Source organism: Mustelus asterias, chromosome 3, assembly GCF_964213995.1.
Source record: "Mustelus asterias chromosome 3, sMusAst1.hap1.1, whole genome shotgun sequence".
Classification (NCBI taxonomy): Eukaryota; Metazoa; Chordata; class Chondrichthyes; order Carcharhiniformes; family Triakidae; genus Mustelus; species Mustelus asterias.
Window position 1 is genome coordinate 4,573,789 of NC_135803.1, and position 12,429 is coordinate 4,586,217.

Here is a 12,429-nt window from a genome sequence, read left to right on the forward strand (position 1 = left end):
ATCCGGTTCAATGCAGAGTGGCGGCGATAACAGGCGCCCCATTGGACAGCGAGAATTGTAATTTAACGCCTAAGAGGAGTTTCTGCTTAATTGTGTCTAAATTTTGATAATTGTATCCTTGATGTTCTCAAACGAAAAATAACCACCTGCCCCAATTCAAAAATCTCACGTTCCTTTAATTAGAACGAATCAAGTGAAGACAAGACTACGCCTCACAGATTTATCCACCAGAGACCGAGGAGAATCCTAGTATAATGTCCGTGACGAAAATGACAGAACTGATGGGAAAAGCCTTTCAACATTCTATATATGGGGACGATGATTTCCCATGGAAAGAATACTACCGCACCTGCGGTTTCCATTTACAAATCGGTGTGCGTCCATTATCTAAACTAGGATATGGTACCACGGTCTGGGATGCTGTAAGTTCACGTCAGTTTCCTTTTGCCAAATGTGCTGATTGATCATAGAGTCATAGACGTTAACAGCATGGAAACGGGCCCTTAGGCCCAACTTGTCTATGCCGCTCCCTTGTTTTTAAACCACTAAGCGAGTCCCAATTGCCGGCGTTTGGCCCATATCCCTCTATAGCGATCTTACCCATGTAACTGTCAAAAGACAAAATTGTACCGCCTCTACTACTACCTCTGGCAGCTTGCTCCAGACACTCACCAAGCCATGTGTCGAAACAATTGCCCCTCTGGACCCTTTTGTATCTCTCCCCTCTCACCTTAAACCTATGTCCTCTAGTTTTAGACTCCCCTACCTTTCGGCCAAGATATTGACTATCTAGCTGATCTATGCCCCTCATTATTTTATAGACCTCTATAAGTTCACCCATAAGCCTCCTGCGCTCCAGAGCAAAAAAGTTCCAGTCTATCCAGCCTCTTCTTATAACTCAAACCATCAAGTCCCGGTAGCATTCTAAAAAGTTTAAAGCTTATTTATTAGTCACAAGTAAGGCTTGCATTAACACTGCAATGAAGTTACTGTGAAATTCCCTGAGTAAATCTTTTCTGCACTCTTTCTAGTTTAATCATATCCTTTCTATAATAGGATGACCAAATCTGTACACAGCATTCCAAGCGTAGCCTTACCAATGTCTTGTATGACTTCAACAAGATGTCCCAACTCCTGTATTCATGTTCTGACCAATGAAACCAAGCATGCCGAATGCCTTCTTCACCACTCTGCCCACCTGTGACTCCACTTTCATAAGAACATAAGAACATAAGAAATAGGAGCAGGAGTAGGCCATCTAGCCCCTCGAGCCTGCCCCGCCATTCAATAAGATCATGGCTGATCTGACGTGGATCAGTACCACTTACCCGCCTGATCCCCATAACCCTTAATTCCCTTACCGATCAGGAATCCATCCATCCGCGCTTTAAACATATTCAGCGAGGTAGCCTCCACCACCTCAGTGGGCAGAGAATTCCAGAGATTCACCACCCTCTGGAAGAAGAAGTTCCTCCTCAACTCTGTCTTAAACCGACCCCCCTTTATTTTGAGGCTGTGTCCTCTAGTTTTAACTTCCTTACTAAGTGGAAAGAATCTCTCCGCCTCCACCCTATCCAGCCCCCGCATTATCTTATAAGTCTCCATAAGATCCCCCCTCATCCTTCTAAACTCCAACGAGTACAAACCCAATCTCCTCAGCCTCTCCTCATAATCCAAACCCCTCATCTCCGGTATCAACCTGGTGAACCTTCTCTACACTCCCTCCAATGCCAATATATCCTTCCTCATATAAGGGGACCAATACTGCACACAGTATTCCAGCTGCGGCCTCACCAATGCCCTGTACAGGTGCATCAAGACATCCCTGCTTTTATATTCTATCCCCCTCGCAATATAGGCCAACATCCCATTTGCCTTCTTGATCACCTGTTGTACCTGCAGACTGGGCTTTTGCGTCTCATGCACAAGGACCCCCAGGTCCCTTTGCACGGTAGCATGTTTTAATTTGTTTCCATTGAGATAGTAATCCCATTTGTTATTATTTCCTCCAAAGTGTATAACCTCGCATTTCTCAACGTTATACTCCATTTGCCATATCCTCGCCCACTCACTCAGCCTGTCCAAATCTCTCTGCAGATCTTCTCCGTCCTCCACACGATTCACTTTTCCACTTATCTTTGTGTCGTCTGCAAACTTCGTTACCCTACACTCCGTCCCCTCCTCCAGATCATCTATATAAATGGTAAACAGTTGCGGCCCGAGTACCGATCCCTGCGGCACGCCACTAGTTACCTTCCTCCAACCGGAAAAACACCCATTTATTCCGACTCTTTGCTTCCTGTCGGATAGCCAGTCCCCAATCCACTTTAACACACTACCCCCAACTCCGTGTGCCCTAATCTTCTTCAGCAGCCTTTCAAGGAGCTATGAACCTGTACCCCTAGATCTCTTTGTTCTATAACTCTCCCCAACTCCCTATCATGAACTGAGTAAGTCCTGTCCCCTGGTTCAATCTACCAAAATGCATCACCTCGCACTTATCTAAATTAAATTCCATTGCCATTCGCCAGCCCATTGGTGCAATTGATCAAGATCCCACTGCAATCCTCGGTAACCCTCCTTACTGTCTACTATGCCACCAATCTTGGTGTCATCTGCAAACATACTAACCATGCCTCCTAAATTCTCATCCAAATCATTAATGTAAATGACAAATAACAGTGGGCCCAACACCGATCCCTGAGGCATACCGCTGGTCACAGGCCTCCAGTTTGAAAAAAAAACCCTCTACAACAACCCTCTGTCTTCTGTCATCCAGCAAATTTTGTATCCATTTGGCTACCTCACCCTGGATCCCATGAGATTTAACCTCATGCAACAACCTACCATGCGGTACTTTGTCAAAGGCTTTGCTAAAGTCCATGTAGACACCATCAACTGCACTGCCCTCCTCTGCCTTCTTGGTTACCCCTTCAAAAAGCGCAATCAAATTTGTGATACATGATTTTCCACTCAGAAAACCATGCAGACTATCCATAATCAGTCTTTGCCTCACTAAATGCCTGTAGATCCTGACTCTCAGAATACCTTCTAACATCTTACCCATTACAGATGTGAGGTTCACCGACCTGTAGTTCCCAAGCTTTTCCCTGCAGCCCTTTTTCAACAAAGGCACGACATCTGCCACCCTCCAATCTTCAGGCACCTCACCTGTGGCTGTCGATGATTCAAATATCTCGGCGAGGGGACCCGCAATTTCCTTCCTTGCCTCCCACAATGTCCTGGGATACATTTCATCAGGTCCCGGGGATTTAGCTACCTTGATACACTTTAAGACTCCCAGCACGTTCTTCTCTGTTACATATACAATCCTCAAGATATCACTACTTAATTCCCCAAGTTCCCTAACATCAATGCTTTTCTCAACAGTAAATATTGATGAGAAATATTCATTTAGGATCTCACCTGGCACCAGGGAGGCAACACACCATCCCCTGGAGTCTCGATCACGGCGACAGAAACGCCACTAACTAGCGAGTCCTCTATCACTACTGCTCACTTGCTCTGTGCCCGACTCTGCTCTACAGCAGAACCAGGTGTGGTGCCACAGGCTTGGCTGCTGCTGGTATCTTCCCCTGAGAGGCCATCCTCCTCAACAGTATCCAAAACGGTACACCTGTTTGAAAGGGGAATAGCCACAGGAGACTCCTGCACTACCTGCCTGCCTCTCCTGGCAGTCACCCATCTACCTGACTGAACCTGTGGTGTGACAACCTCCCTGTAACTAGATCAAGAATAAATGGGGCGCATTGATCATGCTATTAATCTTCCAAGGCTACTTTTACCGAGTAGGGAATATGAGTATGACCCCCTCAGGACATAGAATCATAGAATCATGGAATCAATGGCACGGAGACAGTTACTTTGGCCCAAATTGTTTCATGCCGACCAAAATGCCCATGTAAGTTAACCCTATTTGCCTTCATTTGGCCCAGGTCCCTCTAAACCTTACCTATCCAAGTATATGTCCGAATGCCTTTTAAATGTTGTCGAGGTCCCTACCTCAACCACTTTCTCCGGCAGCTCATTCCACACACGTACCACCCTCTGTGTAAAAAAGTTGCTCCTCAGGTTCCCATTCATTCTTTCCCCTCTTAAGTTAAACCAATGCCCTCTAGTTCTCGATTCCTCAACCCTGGGAAAAAGTCTGAGTGTATTCACCCTATCCATGCCTCTCACTGTCTTATACACCTCTATAATACCAGCCCACAGTCTCCTACGTGCCAAAAAAGAAAGTCCTAGCCTGTCCAATCTCTTCCTATGACTCAGTCCCTTGAGTTCGGCAACATTCTTGTAAATCTCTTTTGCACACTCTCAGTTGACGAAAATATTTCCTTATAGCTAGACGACCAAAACTGAATTCAATATTCCAAGTGCAACCTCACCAACATCCTGTACAACTGCAACATAACTTCCAAACTTCTAAACTCAATGCCATGACTGATGAAGGCCAACATGCCAAATCCTTCTTCACTGCCCTATCTACTTGTGTCTCCACCTTTAGAGAACCATGCACCTAAACTCAAATGTCCCTCTTTTCCACGATATTCCCTAAGATCATATCATTCACCGTGGAAGTCTTCCCTTGATTTGACTTTCCAAAATGCAACACCACACACTTATCTGTATAGAACTCCATTTGCCATTTCTCATAGAGTCATAGAGGTTTACAGCATGGAAACAGGCCCTTCAGCCCAACTTTTCCATGCCGCCCTTCTTTTTTTAAACCCCTAAACTAATCCCAATTGCCCGCATTTGGCCCATATCCCTCTATACCCATATTATCCATGTAACAATCTAAATGCTTTTTAAAAGACAAAATTGTACCCGCCTCTACTACTATCCCTGGCAGCTTGTTCCAGACACTCACAACCCTGTGTGTGAAAGAATTGCCCCTCTGGACACTTTTGGATCTCCCCCCTCTCACCTTAGAACATAGAACATAGAACATAGAACAGTACAGCACAGAACAGGCCCTTCGGCCCACGATGTTGTGCCGAGCTTTATCTGAAACCAAGATCAAGCTATCCCACTCCCTATCATCCTGGTGTGCTCCATGTGCCTATCCAATAACCGCTTAAATGTTTCTAAAGTGTCTGACTCCACTATCACTGCAGGCAGTCCATTCCACACCCCAACCACTCTCTGCGTAAAGAACCTACCTCTGATATCCGTCCTGTATCTCCCACCACGAACCCTATAGTTATGCCCCCTTGTAATAGCTCCATCCACCCGAGGAAATAGTCTTTGAACGTTCACTCTATCTATCCCCTTCATCATTTTATACACCTCTATTAAGTCTCCCCTCAGCCTCCTCCGCTCCAGAGAGAACAGCCCTAGCTCCCTCAACCTTTCCTCATATGACCTACCCTCCAAACCAGGCAGCATCCTGGTAAATCTCCTCTGCACTCTTTCCAGCGCTTCCACATCCTTCTTATAGTGAGGTGACCAGAACTGCACACAATATTCCAAATGTGGTCTCACCAAGGTCCTGTACAGTTGCAGCATAACCCCACGGCTCTTAAACTCGAACCCCCTGTTAATAAAAGCTAACACACTATAGGCCTTCTTCACAGCTCTATCCACTTGACTGGCAACCTTTAGAGATCTGTGGATATGGACCCCAAGATCTCTCTGTTCCTCCACAGTCTTCAGAACCCTACCTTTGACCCTGTAATCCACATTTAAATTTGTCCTACCAAAATGAATCACCTCACATTTATCAGGGTTAAACTCCATTTAACTCCACCTTAAACCTATTTCCTCTAGTTTTAGAGTCCACTACCTTTGGGAAAAGATATTGACTGATCTATGCCCCTCATTATTTTATAGACCTCTATAAGATCACCCCTCAGCCTCCTACGCTCCAGAGAAAAAAGTCCCAGTCTATCCAGCCTCTCCTCTCACTCAAACAATCAAGTCCCGGTAGCATCCTAGTAAATCTTTTCAGCACTCTTTCTAGTTTAATGATATCCTTTCTATAATAGGGTGACCAGAACTGGCCCACTTCCCCAGCTGTTCAAGATCCTGCTTTGATAAACGGTCATCTGGACTCGAAACGTCACCTCTTTTCTCCCCTTATAGAGCTCCTCAACCTGTTGAGATTTTCCAGCATTTTCTCTTTTGTTTTCAGATTCCAGCATCCGCAGTAGTTTACTTTTATCCTGCTGGAATTTTTAATAATATTCCTCACTCTCTACAATATCACCTATTTGAGTGTCATCTGCAAACTTGCTGATCATGTTTCATACATTCTCATCCAAATTGTTGATATAGATAACAAACAGCAATGGGCCCAGCACTAACTCCTGAGGCACACCACTAGTCATAGGCCTCCAGTCCGACAAGTATCCTTCCACCATTACCCTGTGCTTTCTATCAGCAAACCAATTGTATATCCAATTTGCCAGCTCTCCCTGGATTCCATGTGAACTAACCTTCCAGAGCAGCCTAACATACGGAACTTTATCAACACCTTACTCCAGTCCATATCGACTCTGCCTCCTGCCCTGCCCTCATCAACCTTCCTGGTCACTTGATCAACTCTAACAAATTTTTAAGGCATGAGCTCCCAAGCACAAAGCCGTTCTGATTATTCTTGATTAAACCCTGTCTTTCCAAATGCCTGTATATCTTACTCCTCAGAATTCTTTCTGGCAACTTACCAACCACAGATGTTAGGCTTACTGGTCTATAATTCCCAGGTTTTTCTTTGCAGCCCTTCGTAAATAAGGGCACAACATTTGCTACCCTCCAGACTTCTGGTACCTCACCCGTGGCTAACAATCATGCAAATATCTCAGCCAGGGCTTCCGCAATTTCTTCTCCAGACGCACGCAGTGTTCTTGGGTATACCTGGTCAGGGCCAGGGGATTTGTCCTCTTTCATACATTTTGAAACGTCCATCACCTCCTCTACCGTAATGTGAACTGTGCCCAGTCCAAAGATGTGCGGGTTAGGTTGATTGGCCAGGTTAGAAATTGTCCCTGAGATGCGTAGTTAGAGGGGTTAGCGGGTAAATATGTGGGGGTAGGGCCTGGGTGGGATTGTGGTCGGTGCAGACTCGATGGGCCGAATGGCCTCCTTCTGCACTGTAGGGTTTCTATGATCTTCTATAATATATCACCACTAACTTTCTCAAGTCTTAATGTCTTCCTCTACGATAAACACAGAGGAGAAATATTCATTGAGAACCTCGACCATCCCTGCTGTTCCACACATCTGTGTGCACTTTGGTCCCTGAGGGGTCCTATTCTCCCTCTAGTTATTTTTTTCCTTAATATACTTAGGGAATTCCTTTGAATTCACCTTCATCCTGTCAACCAAAGCTCCCTCGTTCCATCCATTTGCCCTCCTAATTTCCTTCTTTAGTATACTCCTCTATCCCCTGTACACCTCCAAGGAATCCCTTGATTCCAGCTGCTTGTACCTGAGCCATGCCTCCTTCTTTTTCCTGGCCAAAACCTCAATCTATTTTATTATCTAGGGTTCCCTACTCCTGCCAGCCTTGCTTCAATCAAGTTGCCTTTTACTCTTATAAACTCCAGTGGATACAACCAGCTTATCCAATATTTCCTCAGAGGACAATGCATATATTCTCTGTATTAGTTTAGCAATCCATCTATGTACTGCTTCTAATGCATTTATGTCCTTCATTAGATAAGAAAACGTATACTGTACACAGTCCTCCATATGAGTTCTCACCTGTGTCACGTACAATTGCAATCTTCCTACGTTTATATTCAATCCCTGTCACCATGAACCATAACATTATATTGAACCCACAGAGAGAAAATGCTGGAAAATCTCAGCAAGTCTGGCAGCATCTGTAAGGAGAGAAAAGAGCTGACGTTTCGAGTCCAGATGACACATTGTCAAAGCTTTGACAAGAGGTCACTTGGACTCGAAACGCTGGCTCTTTTCTCTCCGTACAGATGTTGCCAGACCGGCTGAGGTTTTCCAGCATTTACTCTTTTGGTTTCAGATTCCAGCTTCCACAGTTATATGTTTTTATCCAGTAATAACATTATATTAACTTTCCTAATTATTTACTGTCCTTCTTGCACAAGGATAACTCGAACCCTTTGCAGCTCAGAACTCCGCAATCTCTCACAATTTAATAATAAGCTAGTTTATTATTCCTTCTGCCAAAATGGACAATTTCACACTTGCCTACCTGACACTCCATTTGCCCGATCACTGACCACTCACTTAACTAACCTAGGCCCCATTGCCGTCTCTCTATGACCTCTTAACAATTTACGTTCCCACCTATCTTTGTATCATCAGCAAATTTAAAAACCAGAGCTTCTGTCCCTTCATCAAATCAATTAGATAAATTACAAGTCTTTGAGGCCCCAGCACTGATCTCTATGGTACACCATCCTTTACATCCCGCCAACCATAGAAAGACCTATTTATGGCTACCTTTGCAACTTATTTGCTAGGATTATACAGACAAGCTGGATAGATGGATAGAACAGTGGCAAATTGAATATAACGCTGATAATTGTAAGGTATTGCACTTTGGAAGGACAAACAAGGCAAAGGAATACACAATGAGCTATAGAATGCTGGAAGGGACAAAGGATAAAAGGAACCTGGGATCCTAAGATCCTTAAAGACAGCAGGACAGTTTAAGAGATATTGATGCTGGCCTAGGAGCACAGAGGTTATCACGAAGCTGTATGAAAATGTTTGTTCGGCCACAGCTAGATTATTGAGTGCAGCTTTAGTCACCACACTATAGAAAACATGTGATTGGACTAGAAATGACGCAGAGGAGCTTCACCACGATGTTTTCTGGGTTGGAGCTTTTCAGCTATAAACAAAGACTTGTGAGGCTGGGGTTGTTTTTCTTACAACAGAGAAGGCTGAGGGGAACGTTATTGAGATGTACAAAATTAAGAGGTACATAGATGTGATAGATAGGAAGAAATTGTCCTCTTAGTGGAGGGGTCAATAACCGGGGGGGGGGGATGTATTGAAGATAAGGGGCAGTAAAGTTGGAAGTGATTTGAGGAAATTTGAAGGTGGCATGTTGGCACAGTGGTTAACACTGTTGCTTCACAGCACCAAGGATCCAGCTTCAATTTCTGGCTTGGGTCACTGTCTGTGCACAATCTGCACATTCTCCCCGTGCCTGCGTGGGTTTCCTCTGGGTGCTCTGGTTTCCTCCTACATTCTGGAAGATGTGCTGGTTGGGTGCAATAGCCATGTTAAATTCTCCCTCAGTGCACCAGAACAGGCGCCAGAGTATGGCGACTAGGGGATTTTCACAGTAACTTAATTGCAATGTTAATGTAAGCCTACTTGTGGCTAATAAATAACCTTTAAAAATTTTAACTTTATTGCAGTGTTAATGTAAACCTAATGTGACACTAAAAAATAATCTTAAGGAAAGGTTCCCCCTAATGAAGAGTTCAGAAGTAGGGGAGATAGTTCAAAAATTAGGGAGCTGCCATTTAAAATGGAGAAATCCAGATTTCTTTCTCAGAAGATTGTTTGAATGTGGAATGATCCTCCCTAGAGAGGAGTATAGGCTAGGTAATTGAATATTTTGATTTCTTGATTGACAGGAGAGTCAAAACATATAGGGAGTAGACTGGAGAATAAAGGTGAGGACATATCAGATCTGCCATACTGGAACACACTCGCGGGGCCAAAAGGCTTACTCCTGCTTCTAATTTGCATGTCTGCATGTTCATCTGTTTGAATGACGCTCTTTCGCTGCTGCATCCCGGTGTAACATTCGTAACATGGAAATGTGTTGTTTCATTTCAAAGGCTCTTGCTCTGTGTCAGTACTTTGAGACAGGGAATCCGATTTCCCGTTAAGAAAGTGATTGAACTCGGAGCAGGCACTGGAATTTTGAGCATTCTTGTTGCCCTTTTGGGTGAGTTAGATACATTTTATGTACCCACAGGAACAACAAAAACATAATTTTCTGAAATTTTGAATGGAACTAATGACCAATGACTAATGACTAATGTGTGCTCGGCTGCACGGTGCTTGGTGTTAATAATACTACTTAGTATATTATCAATTACTGCAGATTAATTTTGCCAGCAAGGAACTATTAAAGAAGAGAATAACTTAAGGAGGCAAGCGCACAATGTTTAACAGCTTGTCTCCATGCAGATTATTACAAATGCCTATACAGAGTTAGCCTTTATCGCAAAGAGCTGAACACAACGGAGTGAGTGTAATGTTGCGATTATATAAAAGTTTTGGTTGAGAGAGATGGTTGAAATGCCAGTTTTACGGGGGAGTTCGAAAATATTTTCAGATGGCTGCTCCGCCAATCACAGCCTGCTGCTGATAGGCTCATAATTGTGATTGGAGGAGCTGTGGAAACAGGCATCTGTAGATTTTTGAAGACAGAGACAGGCTTTTGAGCCATCAGCACCCTCCCCCATGGCTCCGGCCTCCTTTTCCTAGCTCCTGCTTCTCTGGCTCGGCGCCAGAAAAGTCCAGCTTTCTCTGTTCCTGCTCCCGCTGTTTGAATTGGAACCCTACATTCCCACTCTTCTCCCGCCGACGGCGAGCTGCCGCTGTGAGACGCCGCATGGCAGTTGGTCGTTGGTGTCGCTTCATGTCTCTCCCGTTCACTTCCCGCTCTGCAGCCGGCATAGTGAGATTCAGTAATTGGCAGTAGTTGAGGTAATGTGAGAGGCGGTGTGTATGGGAGTATCGGTGTGACCGTTAGTCTATAAGAGGTGTGGAGAGTTTCGAGCCAACTATCCCTCTTAGTATGATTCTTTACCGTTTGTGTCGAGACCCAGAGAGCCATTTATTACCTGCTGTCTTACTCCCGAGAATCTTATCGAAATGAGGGAAAGGTAAATTATAATTGTGCGACCTGGGACTAAAGTTTATGATGTGTCCCCTTTTGGAGATCCACTCACTGAGATAGGTCTATTTTTCTTGTTTCAGGTGGAGATGTCACCATTACAGACCAACCGGCGCGGCTGAGGCAAATAGAACGGAATGTGTCTTTCAATATCCCTTCTTCCTTCAAACCTCGCGTCAAAGTCCGTGCCCTCTGCTGGGGCCGTGACCACACGCTGTTCCCCTCAGACTATGACTACATTCTGGGCTCAGATATCATTTATTTATTTGAAACAATTCCTTTAATCCTACAGACTCTTCTACACCTCAGCACGAAAATACCGTCGTTTACTTCGCCTCCAGGATGGACTACGGCCATCAACTGATCGGTTACGGCTACATGATCATGTCTCGCTATTTTAAAACTGAGCTTGTTTGCAGATACGAAGTCAAAGATATCAATGTTTACAGAATGGTTCGCAAAACTCCTACCCCTGGGGATCTGATCGAATGAGAAGGTGGTTTGACATTCGAGTGGACAATTCTAACGCTGAATGTTATCTTTAAACAAATCGCTTTCATTGAATATGTTTCATGGTTTGTTTGTTATAATTTACTTTAGTTTTTCCTCCCAGTCTCTCTACAAGCTTTGCGCAGTAAATGGAAGTAAGAATTATTCTATTCAATAATTCACATGTACATCCAACATTACTGGTTTCTCTCATACTTGCTAATGCAAGCTAATAGATTACTTGTAGAAAAATCTGTCGCATCCCCTGGTGCCCATACTGACGCACTGAAGGCTGTATTGAAGACTATTTAAGCCTGAAGTGATGTCCTGTGCCGCTGTGCCACAAGGTATTGGGTATAAATTCAGCCTAGGATCCCGGCTTCAAACGAAGCTCACACTTCAATGGAGGGCTGTATTAGATGAAGCCTGATGGGAACCAGCAAAGTGAAGACACCAGCGAAGCTATCTGGAGGAGGGGACTGAGTGTAGGGTAACAAAGTTTGCAGACGACACAAAGATAAGTGGAAAAGTGTATCGTGTGGAGGGCGTAGAAGGTCTGCAGAGAGATTTGGACAGGCTGAGTGAGTGGGCGAGGATCTGGCAGATGGAGTATAACGTTAACAAATGCGAGGTTATTCACTTTGGAAGAAATAATAGCAAATTGGATTATTATCTAAATGGAAATAAATTACAACATGCTGCTGTGCAGAGGGACCTGGGGGTCCTTGTGCATGAGACGCAAAAACCCAGTCTGCAGGTGCAACAGGTGATCAAGAAGGCAAATGGGATGTTGGCCTATATCGCAAGGGGGATAGAATATAAAAGCAGAGATGTCTTGCTGCATCTGTACAGGGCATTGGTGAGGTCGCAGCTGGAATACTTTGTGCAGTATTGGTCCCCTTATTTGCGGAAGGATATATTGGCCTTGGAGGGAGTGCAGAGAAGGTTCACCAGGTTGATACCAGAGATGAGGGGTGTTGATTATGAGGAGAGACTGAGCAGATTGGGTTTGTATTCGTTGAAATTTAGAAGGCTGAGAGGGGATCTTATAGAGACCTATAAGGTAA

General features: G+C 44.4%; 1 pseudogene; it reads left to right on the forward strand.

The window, feature by feature from the left end:
• Window positions 1-269: 269 nt before the first annotated feature.
• On the forward strand, window positions 270-11,365 carry LOC144485333 (EEF1A lysine methyltransferase 3-like; annotated as a pseudogene).
• Window positions 11,366-12,429: the final 1,064 nt, after the last annotated feature.